Source organism: Magallana gigas, chromosome 8 (assembly GCF_963853765.1).
Source record: "Magallana gigas chromosome 8, xbMagGiga1.1, whole genome shotgun sequence".
In the NCBI taxonomy this organism is placed as follows: domain Eukaryota; kingdom Metazoa; phylum Mollusca; class Bivalvia; order Ostreida; family Ostreidae; genus Magallana; species Magallana gigas.
In genome coordinates this window covers 6,560,650-6,581,848 of record NC_088860.1, presented here as the reverse complement: position 1 = coordinate 6,581,848, position 21,199 = coordinate 6,560,650, and positions in this window count along the sequence as shown.

Here is a 21,199-nt window from a genome sequence, read left to right as displayed (position 1 = left end):
GGTAAATATGAATTTTCCATTATATACCATTTCCTTAAATGATGTTTTAGTGATAGAAGGAGGTAAGATCGATTATTTACACTGATATTCATGTAATCAAGTCCATCAAAACTCTAAGGGTAAATCCCTTAAAATCACGCGAGAACTGTCATGGCTGCTGAAAAAGACGACTGGTACACATGCAGATGTGTTTTATCTGGTTTTGATTTATATACGGTTAGTTTGTTCAACCTGAATTAAAAAATCATTTTATCTAAAAGAAGTCAAATATAAAATCAATCTTCACAGACCGAAGTCAGCCGCATTAAAAATTAGTTTTGCACCAGTAAGGAGATCCTATAGAATTGTAGCCCTCTCCGGTAAACATCAGATATAAAAAATCGGAGAGGGCTACATTATTGCAGCTATAGAGGAAGTTGTTGTTTTCGTGAGTATGGTAGTTTTTGTTTTAAACAAAGTACTTTCTCCATTTTGAAAATAATGATTATCATCTCATATGACCATTAAAACTTAAAAAAAATGTCTTCATAATTGTATCAAAATCAGAATATCAGAAAAATATTTATTTGTAAAAGCAAAGTAATACGATGTGGCTTTTTTACTTTCAATTAATAGTTTTGTCAAAGATTTTTTCGAAGATGTTGTAAAGTTCAACAAATTATTGACAAAATTGTAAAATCATTTAAAGATACATGTATTACATTGGCCAGAAAAATTATCAGTTGATAGTTGATTCGCTGAAATTAGATTTTAGCAAAGACTTTCTTCTACATTTTTCATATTTTTTTGGTTTTAGATACGAAAGATTAATAAATGTTTTCAAAACATTCTTCTTTGTGTCGACCAGTTTAGCTAGTCTAATTAAAAAAGCAGCAACAGAACAATAGTCTTTTTTTTCTAGGAGTTCTTTTGACGTTTCAATACATGTATTTACTTGCTTACAATAGATAAATATTTCAGTACATGTCTACAGAAAAAATGTTATTTATTTAACGTGAAAACTAATAGCTGTCGTGGGCACAGAATGACGTCGGTACGTTTGACTTGCAGGTGACCTACGACGCGAATATTATTACTGTCGTTGGCATTGTGAAAGAACAGGTTGCAAGTGATTTTAATTATTGGTTGTTTGAATAAATTTATTATTGCTGTCATATGTTTCCATATCATACAGTTTTATTCAAGTTATTTATTTGGTAAAGTCACTTATGGGTTTCCATGTAAAGTATAAAGTATTCAGATTGTTGTTCATGGTCTAGTGATTCTTAACTTTGGTTGGTTGGTTTTAAGGTGAAAGGTTGAATTCTTTGAAGGTAGAGTGATTTTTGGGTATTTGATATAATTTCTCCAGTGACTACTGTTGAGAGCGGTCTGTTATATGTTCCATTCTATACAGATTTTGACTAAGACCTAAAGTAAGAGAGTTTATGAACTTTATTAACTTGTGTAAAAAAATAAATTATAAATTAAAATAAAGGGTTAAAATGCATTTTATTAAAGTTATTATTTAATCAGTAATCAATTATTTATTTGGTTGATTTGTAGAGTCATTCCTACATGAGTAATTTACAGTGATGTCAATTGCATAGGTTCTGATACCATATATCTGATAAGATCTATGTTTTGTGTGACTAACAATAAATGTATGTGGTGTCCAGATTGTCTAAACTGTGTCTATACTTATTTTTGACATTTATATCTAAAAGTCATAAAAGTCATAATTATGCATATACATGTATAAGATAAATTTACATATTGATCATTCTTAATAATAATGGTGAAATATGAACAATTGATTGGATTTTAATTTGATCTATTTTCCATTTCATTAAAGTAGTAAATGTGATTGAATAATGAAATGGAGTTATTGTACTTGATATATGTGTTTGTGTTGTCTTGTGATGTGTATGTTTATGTATGTTTGTGCATGTTTCAGAGCCACATATCATTCATCAGTATTTGCAATAAAACCTGTTACAATAGATGTGTCCAGTGATAAATCCCATAACAGCATTACGAACGTACGTCTGGTGTACGACAGTCGGAAGCACGGTTCCTACGGGCAACGCACGTTGCGAGTGGCAACCCGTCTTTAAAGAATATTATACGTGACACCTACGACTGGCTCGTCAAACGTCCGTTTGTCTTACGTTACACTCGCAATCACTTCAATATGATTTTTAACGCTACGATCAACCACAGGAGCCGCGACAGGCAAAACCCATAGCACACGCACGATCACCAAACACGTACGGCCAGTTGTGACGTAGGCTTTATTCATATTTAAATATTTAATCGTACGATGGCTAAAAACTATATAGATATAAGTAATAAGGAATCATTCTTTGAATATTATGAGGTGATAATTTCGGTCGGGGCGTGATCAAATCTATCATAAAGCCCTGTGGGCTTTATTGGATTTGATCACGCCCCGACCATGCAAAATTATCACCTCATAAAACTCAAAGAATGATTCCTTATTCCGTAAATAAAATGAAAACGATTGCCAGATACTTAAAAAATTTTACTGTTTGATAAAAATTGAGGAGGAAGGGAAAGCTTGCCTATATCACAGTGCATTAAATAACATGTAGAATATATTGAAATGATTTCGATTTCTACGCCAAATATTACAAAGATATATAAAAATATGGTGCTTTTATTATCAATGTTCATTCAAAAATATTTACATTTTCCAGTGTCTTTGTAAGTGATAACACTACGAGCCAAATTTGCAACTTATTCCTAAATTTAATTCGGGCAATACAATTACAATAACATTGATATTTACAAAAACAAAATAATGGTCTAAAGCGTCTACAGCGGTCAGTTAAACCCATGCATGATCTAGTGTTCAGTAGTTCATTGTAGAAAGATATGCAATCCAATTAAAATTAGATTTAGATCCGCTCGCTTTCTCGCTATGTAGCGAGTAAGCGAGCGGATCCAACATCTAATTTTAATTAGATTGAAAGATATGTTCCCTGTAATAATTTTAATTTAGTTATAAATATTACTGGGCCTTTGATTAATTGTTTATAGCACATGAACTTTAATATTAATTTTATCTTACTGGCCTTTGGGATACCTATCACAAGTTTATTTTCTACTTATTAAATGTATTATCAAAATATCAGTGCGACAGGGTGCTTTTAACAAAATAATAGATTACTAAGTACATACGTAATTACATAAACAGGCTTATCTTTCTAAGATTGCCAGTAATGCGACTGAATAAGTAATTTTCATATCGATAAATCAACTGAATCACCCTCCCTTCCACCCCACCCTCCCCATCCCCCACCCCCAAACAACAAAATGAGTATCTTGACTGCTCATCTTGCACAGTCAACTTAAAAGCTAATTGATTTGCAAGCAAAGCGTATTTAGTTTATATTTTGACGATTTTGCATTTATTTTTGAATTATGTATTATGGCAGTTGCAACACTACAAAGGCTGTTATAAATCAGGAGGGATCCAGATTTCAATTATTGATTTAGATCGACTTCATATATTTGAATACGGGTTACATTGAGCAATACACTCCCACATTAGTACTAGGAAAGATAAGTAAACTAAAATGTATATCAAATATACATAACAGTATTACTAATGACGAAACATCAGAACTTGAAACATTTATATCTAGTATGATCTTGAAGAATTATGAAGACTGTCTTATTGTTTTGAAGAATATATGTACAAAATGCAAATAACCGTTTATCATGTAACATTAATAGTTTATATACAATTTTACACTCTTTCCTTGAAGCCAGAAAAGTTACTTTTAATCATATCTTTATAAATTGTCAGGTATGTCTTATACACTTGTTCAGCGGTTGGTCGTTTCCTTGGGTTGCGGTTCTTGCACTGTTTGTGGATGTCCTTAAGAGAACGTTTAAGTTGACGTGTAGAAACATCATCACCTAGAAAGTACAAACACACGTCTGGAATCTTCCAGATCTCGATTTTTTCGTCGTATAGCGGCAATTTGGAAGCATCGTATCCCCCTTTGTAAGGCCACAATTCTTCGGGGGCAGGAAATCTTCCTGTAACTTCACCCCAGACAGTGCATTTAATTAACCTCTTATTCGTCCCGTTCACCAAAATGGTTTCCATGGAGTCGACGTCACTAAGAACTAATCGGAAATCCTCAGTAAAAAGAAATTGTCCTGCTAATTTTTGGATATGGTTTGCGTCACACTGGACGTATATTTTTCCATCGTGTCCAGAATGCAGGGTTCTTAGTATATCTACATAGCTCACACATAACTGCATTCTGGTTTGTAAAGTGTTATAGAGGGGATATTCCTTAAATCGAATCTCCAAATCCCTTGCATCAAGCAGTCTGTGAACCTCTGTGACAATGGTATCATTGCAATGGCCCACAAGCTGTAGTAGGACAGAGGGCCTATAGAAGTTTTTCATCAGATTTATTCCCTGGAGATAACCAGGGCCTGCAATTTTTCCCGCCCTATCAAATTTCCTTAATTTCTTTACTACAACCGGAAACTTCTGCCAATAAGAATGCCACACCTTAAAACAGGATGAAAGATATTGTTTGAACAATTCATTATAAAAAAAACTTTAAAAAAATAATATATACATAATTTTTTTAATCAAAAGATAAACTTGTAGGTAGGAAAAATATTTATTTATTTGTCTTTGCTACCAACATGGCTACTTAAGGTGGACTGACGCCAATCATGCGTGACCTCTTTGAGTGATTGTGTAATTGGTGATAATTTGACCTTGACCTAAATCAAAAACCCTCAGTCAGAGTTACGATAAGTTCGCGGGGTTGTGGAATACGGATAGCATAGGATCCGGAAAGGGCCATGTAGTTCATTATCGCATCATTGCACCATCGACGTAGTGCGATAAATCAATAATGATATAACGATTGTGTGATGACGATGAAGGGTTGGTGCATTTGCGCGATAAAGATGATGCGATGGCGCGACAATGCAAGGGCGATATAGTGCGATAGCGATAAAGTGATGTTCTATCGTGTCTTCGCTACTTCACTATCGCGTCAATGCTTCATCGCACCATCGTTCTATCGACTGTTTTGCGCATGTGCCATTAAAGAAATCGTTTCAGGTATGGATTTCATACAAGAAATTGACCTTACTTGGTTGATAAACTTAACTCTCTAATAATAATTAGATGTTACAAATTAGACATGTCCTTCTTACTAGACATAAACATATTTAAAAGGGCTAAATTATAGTTTTATAAACGAAGATTATTGGTTTTTAAACTTTGTCGTGCGATTGCATCATCGTCCTCCCGCTATCGTACCATCGCACTATCTACGCATACGTTGATGGTGTGCTGGTGCGATTGTGAACTACATGGCCCTGTCAGGGTTCCATAGCTTGATGACGAAACGATGCTAAAATATTTCTTGAATGGATACGATAATAACTAAATTGTAAAAATGTTATTATAGATAAGATTTGATTGTCTAATGAAGAAAAACTTATTTTATTATTTTCAGTAATAATCAATGCGATAGTGAACTACATGGCCCTGTCAGGGTTCCATAGCTTAATGACAAAAAGATGCTTAAATATTTCTTGAATAGATACGATATTAAAATGTTATTATAGATAAGATTTGATTGTCCAATGAAGAAAAAGTCATTTCATGTATAATCAGTAATAATCATACTTAGGAAACAGGCGGAAGGTTAGAAAAAGACTTTGTGACAGGTTTTACTTGTATTCACAATAAATAGCGTCCGTTAAGGGTTCGTACAGTGAATAAGTAAATCTATTACGGACAAGGTGATGCACATATGTACGTGCTTTGGGACATTTATACATGATCCCTGCTAATATATCATAAGCAAAAACAGTATGTTATTATCTTGTACGTAATATCCATCTAAATTGAACTTAAGTATAATTTTATAGCAACATCTTAATTAACAATTACCTGTATTATGTACATAAATCATTTAAAAAGAAACAATACTTAATATAATTACAGTGAATAAAGAATACATACCTCTAACTTCATCGCCATATAAATAAGTACTGGTTTATATCATATCAGACACATTATTTATCAAAAAAGTAGTTCATCGTCCTACGAGAGTAAGCTAGCTTTTCCTTTACTCAATTTTCCTTTACTCAATATATGAAGCATTATATATTTTCTTAAAAGTGAATCATGCCCTTCCACGTATAAAAATCACAACTCGATCATGCGGTTTCCTTTCATTGTATTGTTATCTTTATACGTTAAACTATGGTTTAGCTCTTCTAAATCTGTCTGGCAAGAAGGACTAATATGTAATACCTTATTGATCAAGAGAGTAAAGTCGATTTCTTATATAAAAGCGTTCATTTATTCACTGTCTGACGCCATTTCTTTTTCAATGACGCATGCGCAAAACAGTCGATAGTGCGATGTTGCGATAAAGCAATGACGATGGAGCGATAGAGAAAAATGATACGACAGAGCATCGCAACATCTCTGTCGCATTATCGCATCATCGATATCGTTCTATCGCGTCATCGCGCTATCGGTTCTTTTTGCCATCGCACCATCGTCATTACATTGTCGCGCCATCGCATCATAATTTCATCGTCATCGCTTCATTGTTATCGTTATGTGATATGGCCCTATTCGGATTCCATACGGGATCATTTCGTGAATCAATTTGCATAATGTTTCTTCTTTAAGAGACTGAGTCCAAATAAAAACAAAAGGAATGACAGAAAAACTTGATAATATACTCCGAAACTCTGCTTTGTTAAGGTGTGTTATACAAAGCAATGTGATTAGACCAAAGCATGTTTTTATTGATGAAGATTTATTTTTGGTCTGACCTTTTGAAAAAAATATGACGATCTTATATAATGAATTTTACATTTCCACACGTCCATTGTTATAAGAACAATAAATAAAACTCGTCTTCATCAGTAAAATTTTCTTTAAAATCCTCAGAAGCTTTACAAAAGATGTAGCTCTAAAGCTCCTAAGATTTTTAATGGAGGCGCTTTCTTTCATTTTAATCTTGTGAGGAGAGTGGAATATTTGCTGGTGATTTTGGCGGCTTTCATTGAGTGTTTGTTTCTTTGTCTGATATCCTATTAAATGAATATAATCTTATCGAAAGAATAAAAAGCATCCAAAAGTAAGACATTTACATTTCAATTCATTCAAAAAGAAATCATGTTTTAAAAAGTTTATTGTTCTTGTCTGTTTGTTATGGGTTTGATTATTCTTAATTGGATTGGATTATAGATGGTATAATTTGCGACAACAGAAATACAGTAGACTATGGTTCGGCAAAAAATGACTTAGTTTCGTAAAACCGATTTATAACCTAAGAGTTAGGGTTAAGTTAACAAATTTTCCAAATGATTGTAATGGTATCAAATACTTAAGTATAATCCCTATAAAAATAATTATTTTAACAGTTATATAATTTATTACAATTTGCAATGATGGTTTAAGGTCAAGGGTGTAATTTAAAAAAATTGCACTATCAGTTCACACTTTTTGCAACCACCATTTAACGTGATTTGGAATTCATATGTAATACACAGGTTTTATAATGGACCTCTGAAAATGAACCTCATAGCTTCACGATAGTTCAAACAACTTTTGAATTGAGACATTCATTTCTCACAAAACATTTTATTTTCTTTTTCTTTCGGGAAAACGAAGTTACGACTGCTGGTTAAATCCAATGTAATCACAAATATTATATATAATACAATACGTACCAACATGGTTTCAATCTATCGGAATAGTGTGTTCTTTTATTTACATACTACTAAACAAAATGAAGTTATAATAATAAATTATTTATTGTATGTATACAGTTTAATTCTTGCCTCTTTCACATATCCTGAGTTTCCTATGCTCCCTTCTAATTTGAGTTGTTCAATATCCTCACAAGTGAGTAGGGGTTGACATTTCTTCATTCCATAAAGTCCAAAGTAACCGTGGTTACACACTGGTTTACATATTTCTCGGTTCTCCACAACACTCCAGGTGCACGTGAAGTTTTGTGGTGATGAAAAAGCTCGTGGTTTATGTTTCAAAATGGGATTTCCTGGTATAAGATGGTCTTTTAATAAATATAAAGAAGAGAAATACAAAAAAATGCAACAACAGAGCAAAGTTTGCCTCCAATTTGATTTCATTTGACATAGGTATTGCAAGTTTTTGGGAAACATCGCGGAGTCAGTGCAGTAATAGACTGATGGTAAATGTAGTGTCGTAACAATAACAGAGAAAGACTGTCAGTGGCTGGGAATGGGAAGAGTTTTATATTCAATGCTGTGTAAACATAGATTACTTGGTGAATTTTTTTTTCGTATAAAGTAATGCTCTTGCTGATGTCAGTCACGTGGGTTCATGAAAACATCTTGCGGTCTATCGCTATCTTTCATGATCAAACCAACAGTCAACCTCTCCTATTGGGTCAATTCTTTTGATGTACAGCCTACGTTGAAATCAATGATGTCCTTGATCTATTTGCTTAATTAAATTATTGGACGGAGACCCGAAAAGATAAATAGAGGTACAGGGGTTCATCCAAAAGTGATGTCACACATCGCTTTATCATAGAAAATGATATTCCACAGAACAGGAGCGTATAAGGCATTGTAAACCCCCACTCGGACCAACGAAGACGAAACAATTTGAGTTAAAATTTAAGTTTAAAATTTAATAAAAGAAGACTATTTTTTTTTTTGGTTTGCATTGTTTTTAGTACAAATTTCACGATGGAAGTCAATACTGTGCTTTTATTCTATAAACATGGCAGTTATAGGTTTTCAATTAAGCTGCACATCGTTTTTTGCCTAAATCTTGGGTCATTCACTGTTCTAAATTGCAAAATTTAGGTATGAATGGGTCCTGACTCCATCCTATAAGTACTTTTATTTCAAGAATAAGTTTTTATTGATTTTTATTATTGATTTATTAATATGGAGTATAGACCCATAATGGTCAAATTCGTGGTTTTCACCAAAAACGTTTCATTTTATTAATTTTTGTCAAACAGTTAAATTTATTCACTTGTACTTCAATGTGTCAACGTAGTGCCCTGTGATAGGCGGGGGCTCGTAGTACTTACTTCTCGTTTGAGAGGGTGTTCGAATCATATAGACGGCATTTTATTTTAAAATCATTTTCTTTAAAGTAAAACATCTTTTGCTTTTTTTATTGGATTATTATGAAAAAAATAATACCAATTATTATAATGACAACAATTACGTAATGTTTATTTTCTGTACACGCAATGTCGGATAAAAATAGCGCTAGCACAGATATAAGATTACATGTATGATGTAATGTTTAGAAAGTGAATAAAGGAGATAAGTACCAAGTATATGCATTTGTGTATATTATTTATTTGTCAGAAAATGCAGTTCTGTATTATACATTTACATGTACACTTTCATGCGTAAAGATTTTTTATATTTAATATGCCGTTTCAAATGTGTCACGGCAAGCCTTGTACGCTCTTGTCCTTTACACAACCATAATTTGGACAACTTGAACATTTTAATTTTTTTTTTGGAACAATTTAAATAAATTTTGATAAATATTAAAGGGTATAAATTTACTCACAAATATTTTAGCAACGCGTGTTCATTATTTAAAATATACCTGGATGCTAGCCAGTTTATATAACATTTATTATTTAGATCTGAACGCACAATAATTTAGACAGTCTAGTTTGTCAGATCCATTTCAGATCCACTTCATCAAGTTTTCGTTAATCTTGAAAATGACCCACGGCATTTAAAAAATATATACCCCACAATCGATTACGTCATAAACAATTTTACATCAAAGTGCTTACCTATAGTCTCGGCATATGCTTTGAGAATCTGCAGCAACATCAAGTGGCAGTCCGTACAACTTCAAACGAGTTGTCATTTTAATTCGGCGCGACGTCTATACGGCATCCCGGATACCATGTAGAGAGTGTCACTCATGGTGGTTCACCTTGGGAACCAGGGAGTATTAGGGCAGCTACTATTTTGAACATTTATGACTATTAAAGAACCAGCAGTATTCACAATGTGGTATATGAAACGTACATTTTTCATATAAAATTGTAACCTAATTTTTATATTAGGAAAGATTAGCAAACCAATTCGATATTTTTTTTAATCATATTTTACTGAATTGAACAAATACACGTCCATTTTAGGTTAATAGTTATTGTAAATAAATTTTTTTAAAACAAATATTAGCTATTGTCCCAGTCTAACGAGATATATACAAATTTTAAGGACACACGAGACGTTCCTAAATTTGATATAATTTTCCTTGATATTTTATTTACTAAAGTAATAAATGTACATGCAATATATCCAAATGTTAAGTAATAAATGTACATGTAATATATCCGAAGCCAATGTTCAGTGAAAATGTTGTTTAATTCAGGTTGTGTTACATAAAGAACTCAAAAGTTTATTACAGCAACAAAAATATGCATCTTTAAATTACTGATCCGCGAGTGCTTAACACGCCTTATAGAGAGACAATTAACGTTTTAAATATGAGAGAGAGAGCGAGAGAGAGAGAGAGAGAGAGAGAGAGTATCAAAGTGAATCAAAGACAAACAAAACGCCGGAAAAGAACAACAATCTTTTCATACACCCACCAGACACCAATATTAATTTTATTTATATATATAAGAAAATATAAAAAATATAAGAAAATTTATCTATTTATGATATGGAGAAAATCTAAATGTTGGCATTATTTTTTCTTTAGAACTCCTTTGTTCTGACACAGCGATAAACATACGACACCAACAGCTGGTTCATTGAGATTCATTCAGGACTGCTTTCCGCTCCCGCAAGTGCGTTCCCTTATTAATCTATGAATCTCATTATTTTGATAATATATTACAGCTTTTGAGAGTGTACAACAAAAGTTGAATCAAAGTAGGGGTGGAAACCGATTGTCAATCACACAACTCGTTCCGATCGATTCTCCGGTTACTGGTATTAGTGTAAGTAAGTCAAATTGGTGTCATAATATAAACTGGTTTATTTATTTAACATCATAAGTACCACAGAAAGCAAGTTAGGAATGTTCGGAAAATGCGTGAAGCAGAATTTAATGTTAACTTTATTTATCAAAAGTTAAAAATTATTCAACAAAATAAATAAAACAACGAGCAAACAGTAGTGGAAAATGACAATACACGCTAACAAGGCATTTATAGGCTCATCTGTATTAGGCGCTGTTTTAGTATTTAGTGTCATTTAGTGATATCACCTATTCGATAGGGTGATATCACCTATTCAGCGGTTAAATTGGAGACATTTCCTATTTGAATCGGTGATAACACCTTTTTTAATTAGTGATAGCATTCATTCAAAATTGATATCAACAATTCGAAAATATTCAGATTGGTGATATCACCTTTTTGAATTGTGATAACACTCATTCAAATTGAATAAGTGATATCCCCAATTTGTAAAGGTGATATTCAAATTCGAATAGGTGATATCACCCATTCAAACTAAATCTGGAAAAATTACTGCTACCTTTTTTGAAATCAATATTACATGGACACACAAAGTTATGTAGCATCATTTATCTGTTACGTGGGTTAGAAGCGAGAAGTTAATGATGGCAGCAAAGTACCTCTTGATTTATTAATGCTAAAATTGCATTGCATTGTACATATAGCATTTTAAAGTTCACCGTGTGAAGAGAGTTTTTAAACGAATTCAGAGTTCGAAATCCATGTTTCAAATTTTGTAACATTATCTGGCAATCAACATCATGTCATTACCGAAGCACCGCAAAGATAACTTTTAAAATCGTTCCTTGAATGTTTTTTAAAAAGGCATCCTTTGCCTCAGCGGCCGCTATATTTGTTTATAAAGTGGTATGTGACACCTGTCGGTATTAATGTGAATAAGAGTACATTATAATCAAAATACTTTTACCGGTGTAACGAAGAATATTGACCCGGGTTGAAAATTGACCCGGGGGTCAATTTTCAACGTTGAATATTGACCCGGGGGGTCATTTTTCAACGTTGAAAATTGAGACCAAAATCGTGAAATTTATACCCGTGGTCATTTTTCAACGGTATGAGAAAGATTTTTCTAAAATCTGATGACATCGACACGTTGAAAATTGATCCTGTTGAGAATTGACCCCAACCTCAGAGTTTTGATCTGAACTGGAACTTAATCTACACAGTTTAAATGTACAATCATGCACATATTTGAAAGTTTTAGTTTTAAAATGTTCATACTGTCCGATACATATGCGGACGGGCTAATTTCTTTTAGGTTGATGGGTCCAATTAATCATTTAATTTTGAGACTGAAAATATGATATCCATTTATTATTACTAAACTATGTAAATAAAGCTAAGAAGATGACCGATTGCTTCGGAATGGAACAGGCGAGTAGGGCTAGAATACTTTTTGACATAGATGACATGGTTTTCATTCCCTCATGTGACAGATTTTTTTTCAACTTGTCATAATCTCTGATAAATATATCTAACAAATCAATTGCCCGTTATTGTCACGTTTAAGGCAATTCAACAGAGCTCTATTCGACATGCACCTGGCGTTGTATTTTCTAATAATTGATAATATTCCCTCTATACTGTTTCATTGGGTATATATATTTATATCAAGACAAAATGATATAATGTCAGATATCTATGCTTAATTTGAAGAAGTCAGCATCCCTGACAAAAAAATAAATGAATGGTTGTCATATTTTTATCTTTGTTTATGTATACTGTATTATACATATATACTTAACAATAATTTTTCATAAACTTGTCGGATTAACTTTATTGAAGCACCATCCAATTTTCTGCATATGCAGAGTCATAGTTCTTTTTTAAAAAATGCAATTTATTTCTATCATTTTGAGTTTTCAATTCCATTAATTACCAGTAAATTAGAAATACAGGCAACTGAAATTAAAAACATATAGCATACAGCAAGCAAAAATGTTATCATTTTTAATAAAAAGTAGGTTTGCATCTAAATATACAGTCGGAGGATGGTTGATCTAATTATATTAATGTTATACATGAAAGTGCATGCATGCAAAAAGTTGAATATATTAAGATTACTCAAGCATACAATTGATAGATAAACACTTGTTAAAATTTGGCTTTTATCAGATCTAGACTGGAATATGGTGATGTTGTTTGGAGCAGCTGTATCAAGGAAAATCCGAATTGCTTAAACATGTACAAATTGAAGCAACCAGGACAGTGACAGGGATTAGAGTTAATTCTTATAAAATCATTTTATATTGTGAGCTTAATTTGGAAACCTTATAATCTCGAAGGGAGAAACATAAACTAATTATATTCTCCAAGATTATAAATGGTTTAGAACCACAAGATATGTTAGATTGAATTCAATCATATTTTCTAACTGAACATACATATAATCTTAGGTCGAATGAGTTTTTTTTACTATCTACCACTATATATACTTATTACAATAGCTTTGCTCCGTCTACATGTAAATTATGGAATAATCTTCATGCAGGAAAGAAAATTTCATCAACTTTATCTTTCTTTTTAATTTATTTTACGTCAATTACGGAATAAAGCTAGTAAAGCTTACTTTAAGGATTTTTTAAACGGATGGGAGTCGATGTTTATAGTGTAGGTCTGAATCTGAAGGAAATGTGATTTTTTCCCCCTGGATATCCAAGATATACTCAACAAAGAGACGAACTTTTTAAACAGCTTATTGACATTAGTGTACCTTTTTATATGAACTATATACTTTATGGTAGTTTTGATAAAACTGTAAAATTGTTTCCCATGTTTATATTTATATTAGAGCTCCAAAGCGTTTTTGATTCTCTTATGTTACACGGTTTAAATCTATTTAAGTAATATACATGTATATTTACTTAATATATAGTCCCCTTTTATTTACTGTTCTTTTCAAATGGGCTGGATCATGAAAATGTCATTCTTATGTTTGTATCCCTGCAAGTATAAATGAAGGTGATAGGTTTGTTAATGTAGGTGTGAGTCAACATGTATACCAACAATAAGTCATACAATCATATATGATAAATATTCAGATAAATATTTAATATTCAAGTACCCCCTGTCTTGTATGCACATAATATCAATAATATTCTGTAAACTTGTAATACTATATTCTTATGACTATAGATAATTTCTTCTTGACTTGTATGTTTGAAAGGGTTTACATAGGCTATGACTCTTATTCAATCCATTCAATAATTTGATCATTCCGTTCAATAAAACACGTTTAAATTGAATTAATGATGTAGGTGGCTGTGATAGGAAGGTCAACCATCTACTCCAACGCTGCTGTATGATCTTCTTCTACATATTTCTACTCAAAAAATGCAATTTACCTATTTATTGACGAAAACAATTACTGTTAGTATTTATGATGCAATTTTGTAATCAAAGCAATTTAGAAACTATTAAAGCAAAATTATTTTATTGTCATCCTGTACAAAAATTAGGTTGCTAACTTGCTACAGATTCCATGAAGCAGAATTGTTTATGCCTAAAAAAAATCAGCGATTTAATGATATTTAGTTATACCCTAGTAACTACGTAACAAATAAAATTTTTAAAAAATGGCTTTTAAGATATAGTTACTACAGCATTGTTCATGAAGAGTACGTGTTAGCATATCATCATTGTGTACACTGTTATTGGCTTGATAGGTGTGAATACAAAATACAAAAACTACGGGGGGGGGGGGGGGGGCCTTGCGTAGTATATAACTTCAATTTCAATAATAATTTCCCTATTTTCATATCAATTTTTTACAGCCTCTAAAAAAAGTGGGGGGGGGGGGGGGGGGGGGCACTCCATGATAATTCAATTTTTTTTATATGTAAATGTTAAAAAATTAGTTGCTGCCAGAAAAAGTGGGGGGAGGGGGCAGACCCCCCCCCCCGCCCCCTGATGCTACGTGCCTGCGGTGTGAATGTAAACAAATGAACAATGGGAAATGAAAACATGAAATTTTTAAATAAATGAACGCAAATATGAATACTAATTTACTAAAATAATTAATCCTGACATATACAAATATTCTTAAAAAACATATATTCTTTTCAGAAATATATAGATATCACACAAAACAGCAATTATACGCGAAAAGTTTATTATGAATAAAATAGTTATAACATATTTAAAGTGATGATATGTAAATTAAAAAATATTCATTTATAAAGTCTCATTTTTAACACCCCCCCCCCCCCCCGTTGAAACATATAAATATAAAGAATAAATATGTATAAACTGATAATTTTTAATTGAATAAACTCAAGTTATAATATTGATTCGTTATTTTGTGCTTCTTTGCTGTTGAATTTTGAACCGGTTTCATGATCAAAATTCCACGATGCGGGTCAATTTTCAACGGATTAGGGTCTTTATTCAACACCTTTCGTCTCATTATTCAACGTGGAAAAATGACCCCCGGGTCAATTTTCAACCCTGGTCAAAATTCTTCGTTACACCGGTTTAATTTTTTTTTTCAATTTTACAATATTTGACCAAAAGATTACATTTTTTGTAAAGGTAAATATTTTAAAAGCCCCAGGAGGATTCGGACTCTGACTTGCAGATTCGTAGTTAACGCTCTATACTATTGCGGTACGCAGTAAGGCAACAATATTAGTTATGAAATTATTCTTGATTTTACTGTTTGATTTCAATAGGAAGTACGTCACAATATGGAAGTGTCCCATACCACCTTAATTTTAGATTAGAATAGGTGATATTACTAAATGACAATAAATACTAAAAATTGCCTCATACATCTGCTTTTCTTTTACTACTCCAATAACTATTTTATGGCAAAGTTGATGTTCTGAGTGACTTATCTTCTCGCCAGATGTTTCCATGTTCGTGTCTGTCGTTATGGTTAAATAAGCCCAAATTTACTCGAAGGCTTTTGTTGCTAAAATCATCGTTATCAATCTAATCTGATGCCATTTATCGTCGTTAACGAGGCTGGGTGGCAAAAACAACCCGCTAGATCTGGCATAAAGTTTAAGGCATTATATAGTTTGTTTTGCTCTAAATTATCATATAGTAAAACATAGATGTGTCGTAACGACAAGAATGCCCCCCCCCCCCCCAGGCAGCTAAAATTTCAAATGTCATATTTTATTTTACATTTGATTGCACAAAAGATTATTTCGAAGTTCAAGGGACATAACTCTGTAAAAAATATCATAGGACCTGAACCAAATTCGAACTGGACATGCGTATGTGTGAAATTGTTGCCGATGTTCATGAACGGAAAGTTAATGATAACGGACAAATGGAAGGACGGAACTGGGAAATACTTTATGCCACGGCCATTTTATGGTGAGGCATAACAAAATCTTCATGCTTTCGCTTATAAGTTTACACATTTTCCTTTATCTTTATAAAGAGCTCTCCTTCGCCCTGTTACTTGTCATTGACAATAAAATATACCTAGAACTTGTATTCTACATGATATTAAGTCTTATAACATGTAATCGACAACAAAGTAAACCTATAACTTGTAGTCTACACTAAAATATACCCTTTACTTGTAGTCTACACAAAAATATATATACCCTATAACATGTAGTCGACAATAAAGTATAATCTATAACATGTAGTCGACAATAAACTATACCCTATAACTTGTAGTCGACAATAAAATAAGCCCTATAACTAAACAATACCCTATAACATGTAGTCGACAATAAAGTATAATCTATAACATGTAGTCGACAATAAACTATACCCTATAACTTGTAGTCGACAATAAAATAAGCCCTATAACTAAACAATACCCTATAACATGTAGTCGACAATAAAGTATAATCTATAACATGTAGTCGACAATAAACTATACCCTATAACTTGTAGTCGACAATAAAATACGCCCTGTAACTTATAGTCGACAATAAAATATACCCTATAACTTGCAGTCGACAATAAAGTATACCCTATAACTTGCAGTCGACAATAAAGTATAATCTATAACATGTGGTCGACAAAAAGGTATACCCTTATAATGCCATTCCAAGTTTTTTCAACGTTTAGCGTCCGCGGACGGATTGGTTTTCAGATGTAAAAATTTAAAAAAAAAAAAAACCCACACAATTGTTGTTCATAAAATTAGATCGCTTTTTCATATGTCGGGCTCAGGATCGCATTTTTAAATCCGGATCAGAAATCAAATATAACAACATTCAAAATGGAAATCATATAGTAGGTATTTGATATTTTTGTTACAATATGAAGAAAATTCTTCAAAATATACAGTATAACAAATTTGATTTTGTTGAACCTTTAAAGTTGTGGTTTTTTTTTCTAAGGTTTGTGTTTTTTTCTGATAGAAAGACAGGTTTTTGAGTTTTGGGTGGACGCTAAACAAAGAAAAAACTTGCAATGGCTAACTTGTAGTCGACAAAAAAGTATACCCTTAAACTTGTAATCAGTCATGACCTTTTACATATGGTCGGTCATGTGGCTAAGGTTATCATCAAATTGCAAACTGATATGAATTAACGATTTTTGTGACAATTTTTTAAATTGATAATCATTTCTTTTATAAAAGACAAGACATTTTCATTTAAATGATTAAAAAAAATACTGTTTACTATTTATTTTTTATGCAAATTAAACATTTGAAGCCAATATCGATTGATCATTTACTTATCTCCGACTCGAAATAAGTATATATAATATATACATGAATGACTGCCGAATCTATTTTTGTATTCAATAACAATAGGGACGACATGTTGAGATATTCAGAATGATAAAATGCAAGGATATCTATTGGATTTGATGTAAATAAAATTACTTCTTAAGAGCAAGGAAGACAGCTAATTATTATGAGATAAACACAAGATTTTAAAACAGATATATGTACGCGTATATATTTTCTTTTTCTTTCCATGCACATGCGCAGTTTTGTTAGGAACGTCCTATTTTCAGGCAGCTGTGAAATTTTTTTTATGTGATTGATAGTTTATCAGAAGGCATTTATACGTGCCCACAATCGTTTTGATGCACATATTCGTATTAGCAATTTTAAATCAAAGTACTGAAGAACTGACGGGAGTTGATTTTGTCGATGTTTATTTTTTTTAAAATCAATGATATGTTATTTTGCATGACAAGTATATGTAGTTTCTAATTTGTATTTGAATTACGCACATTTTTATAATATGAATTTTTGGACTTTTTCGACAAGAATGTCGAGATACCCCCATATGAATCATGTTAAATAATATTTAAAGATAAAATTAATTCAATCAAACTATGTATCAGTAATAGAAATATTTCTCGAAAATTGTATGGATCCAAGCAACATTGAACTAGCTCTAGCTCGTTCAACCAAACGCTCGGCTGACACCGTAAATCTCCGACAAGCAAGAGAGACTCTCTGCTTGTCGGAGATTTACGGAGACAGCCGAGCGTCGAGTTAAACGAGACTATTTTGAACTATGGCGTAGGAATACATACGACTACAAAAATATCTAAATTGTTCGTATAATCAGCCTATTATTTAAAATCTGACTATTTTCAAGGTATTTATAAATAAGTTTCATTGAAAAACAATGATTTAGCATACATTACATCGAATTTATCAATTATTTTCAAGAACTTAGTCTTGTCAGCAGCGATGATTTGTGCTGAGGTCCAAACACTGTTTCACTTTCGGTTTGTCTGAGTAACTGCATAGGAGAGTTGATTAAAATCAACTCCCAAAAATCATGTAGGTTTCAGTCCAGATACGCAATATGCCTGTATGCTTTAGCATCGGAGAATTTTATCCTGTTGCAAGGGATTTTGTCTCTAGGTTACTTGACATAAACAGGTTTTATTTTCACTTATATAGACAATGCCACAGAGTTTGTGTATGCTGAGTGCGTTACGATCATCAAGCCTTCTGCATCCCCTATAGTTGTATTTTTGACAAACGAAGGCTGTCGATATGTATTACATATTGTAGCACAGCGCGATAACGCTTTTGTACGATTTGGTGGATGATAATACTCTTGAATAGCTCTACAAGTATTCAATACCGTTCAATAATAATAACTAACCTTCAGCTCCAGATAGTGTTTAAACTTTTAGTCATTTCAGTAGAGCCAGTCGTTAACCACTGTTGTAAAGATTGTTCGCAAACGGGTTCGTTTAGTTTAAGAAATATTTTATTCAAAAATATACATATAAGTATATATCAGTCAATCTGGATTGAACATCAGGCAAAAATAGTCTATATTAGCTCTCTCCGGGTCGGGTTGGGAATATCGATGAAATTAAAGCTTTTGTATATAAAACTGGACTATTCAGTAATGCAGACTTTTGCTGAATTGGGGGAGTTTATGTGTCTGATGAGGTATCTTATGAGACAGAAAGAAAGGATGGTGTGAAACACGAGCCAGTAATTTGGCAAAAAAAAAAAAATAATAATAATAAATTTCATTTCTCTTTTCATTTTGCATGTACATTGTACTAATTTTTTTTTATTTATGCACTCTTATAGAATCCCTTGCTTACAAAAGAAAACCCACAAAACACTCACATGGGAGATATATTAAATCATTATCTATGGTAGGGGTACATTGTTTACATTCAATCTCTTTTATTAAGTTAGCTTCCGCGACTAAAAATATTGTGCCAGAAACTTTGTCGAGAAAAATCTTTTTATTAACGAATAGTAATAATTTAACGGTTATTTTTTATAAGTACATATCAAATTGGTTTAGTTTAAAAGGGGCATGGTCACGATTTTGGTCAAAAATTATTTTTCTGTTTTTTAATATTTACAATGCTTCAGAAAGGCATTTTTAATAGGCAACCGAAATCTGAGTGTCATTTGTTGAGTTATAAGCGAGTAACAGAGCTTGAAATTCTTGCAATGTTAACAAATGTTGGCATACATTTTGAACGTTGAAGTAACTAGAACTGTCCTAATGGGACTAATACCCCCGCAAAGCTAATTTCAAATGGGACAAATGATTGAATTGAATAATAAAGGTTTGGAACACATACAAATTAAAAAATTCTAGAATTGAAAATAAAAATTTAACAAAAAAAAAAATAAAATCAAAATTGTCAGAATTTCACTGTAAGTACATATATATAACAGTAATACATTTACAAATTTATGCATCTGATGATAATCTTTTTTATTTAATTGTTTTAAATAAAAACCAACAAAATGACACCCCACTTTCGCCTGTGGTACAATTGAATTCCATATCAGAAAATTGATCCCATGGGACAATGATTTTCTTTGATGAGCTTGTTTAATTTAATAAACTCCCAACATTACCATACAAATGTACTATGTAAAAATATGTGAAAAAGAAAATTTAAAACTACAAACAATTTTAAAATTGCAAAAATACTACAATCATTTCGGCAAATTTGAATTTCATTTAAATTAATGTCCCATAGGGTCACTTCATCGATTTACTTGACTAATAAATTTAATCAATTTCTAAAAATAGTTAACTTCTTTATTAATAATATCATTTATTTCCTTAAAACTTTTGGTTTACATGAAACAGTTTTAAAATAGCCCCAAAACCACTGCCCATTTTACAGATTATCAATTTTCCCTAAACACGTGCTTCATCTAAACCATGGCTCAGATAATGGCCCCCTTGGGACAAATGAATTCAGCTACACTTGTCTTTGATGTTCTTATAAGCTCCTAAGAATTCATCATTGACAAACAAAAATTTTGCATTGTCAACTGATAGAATACTTATAAAAAAATTAATTTACGGTAGTTAAGACATAAACACAAAAAAACTCAATCTGGATGTATTTATATAAATATATTTTAGAGTGTTTTAATACTATTAATTAATAAAATCTGTAAGGATTACCTCCCTTACTTTCAGTATACAATATATAGAATAAGGAAAATGAAAACTGTCATAAAATATCAAATCTTGTCTGATCTTAAAAAAAAATTGCAGGTGCACATCTTCAGATGGTGATCAACATATGTACAAATTTTCAGACTGTTCCATGCAGTAGTAAAAAATTCTATAGGGGGGACAAAGTTACGTCTACAGACAGACAGACAGACAGACGGACAGGGTGAAACCATTATACCCCCTAAACTTCGTTTGCGGGGGTATAAAAATTTCAGTTTTAAACCTAAAACGAATGTGTTAAAAGTTAGGAAC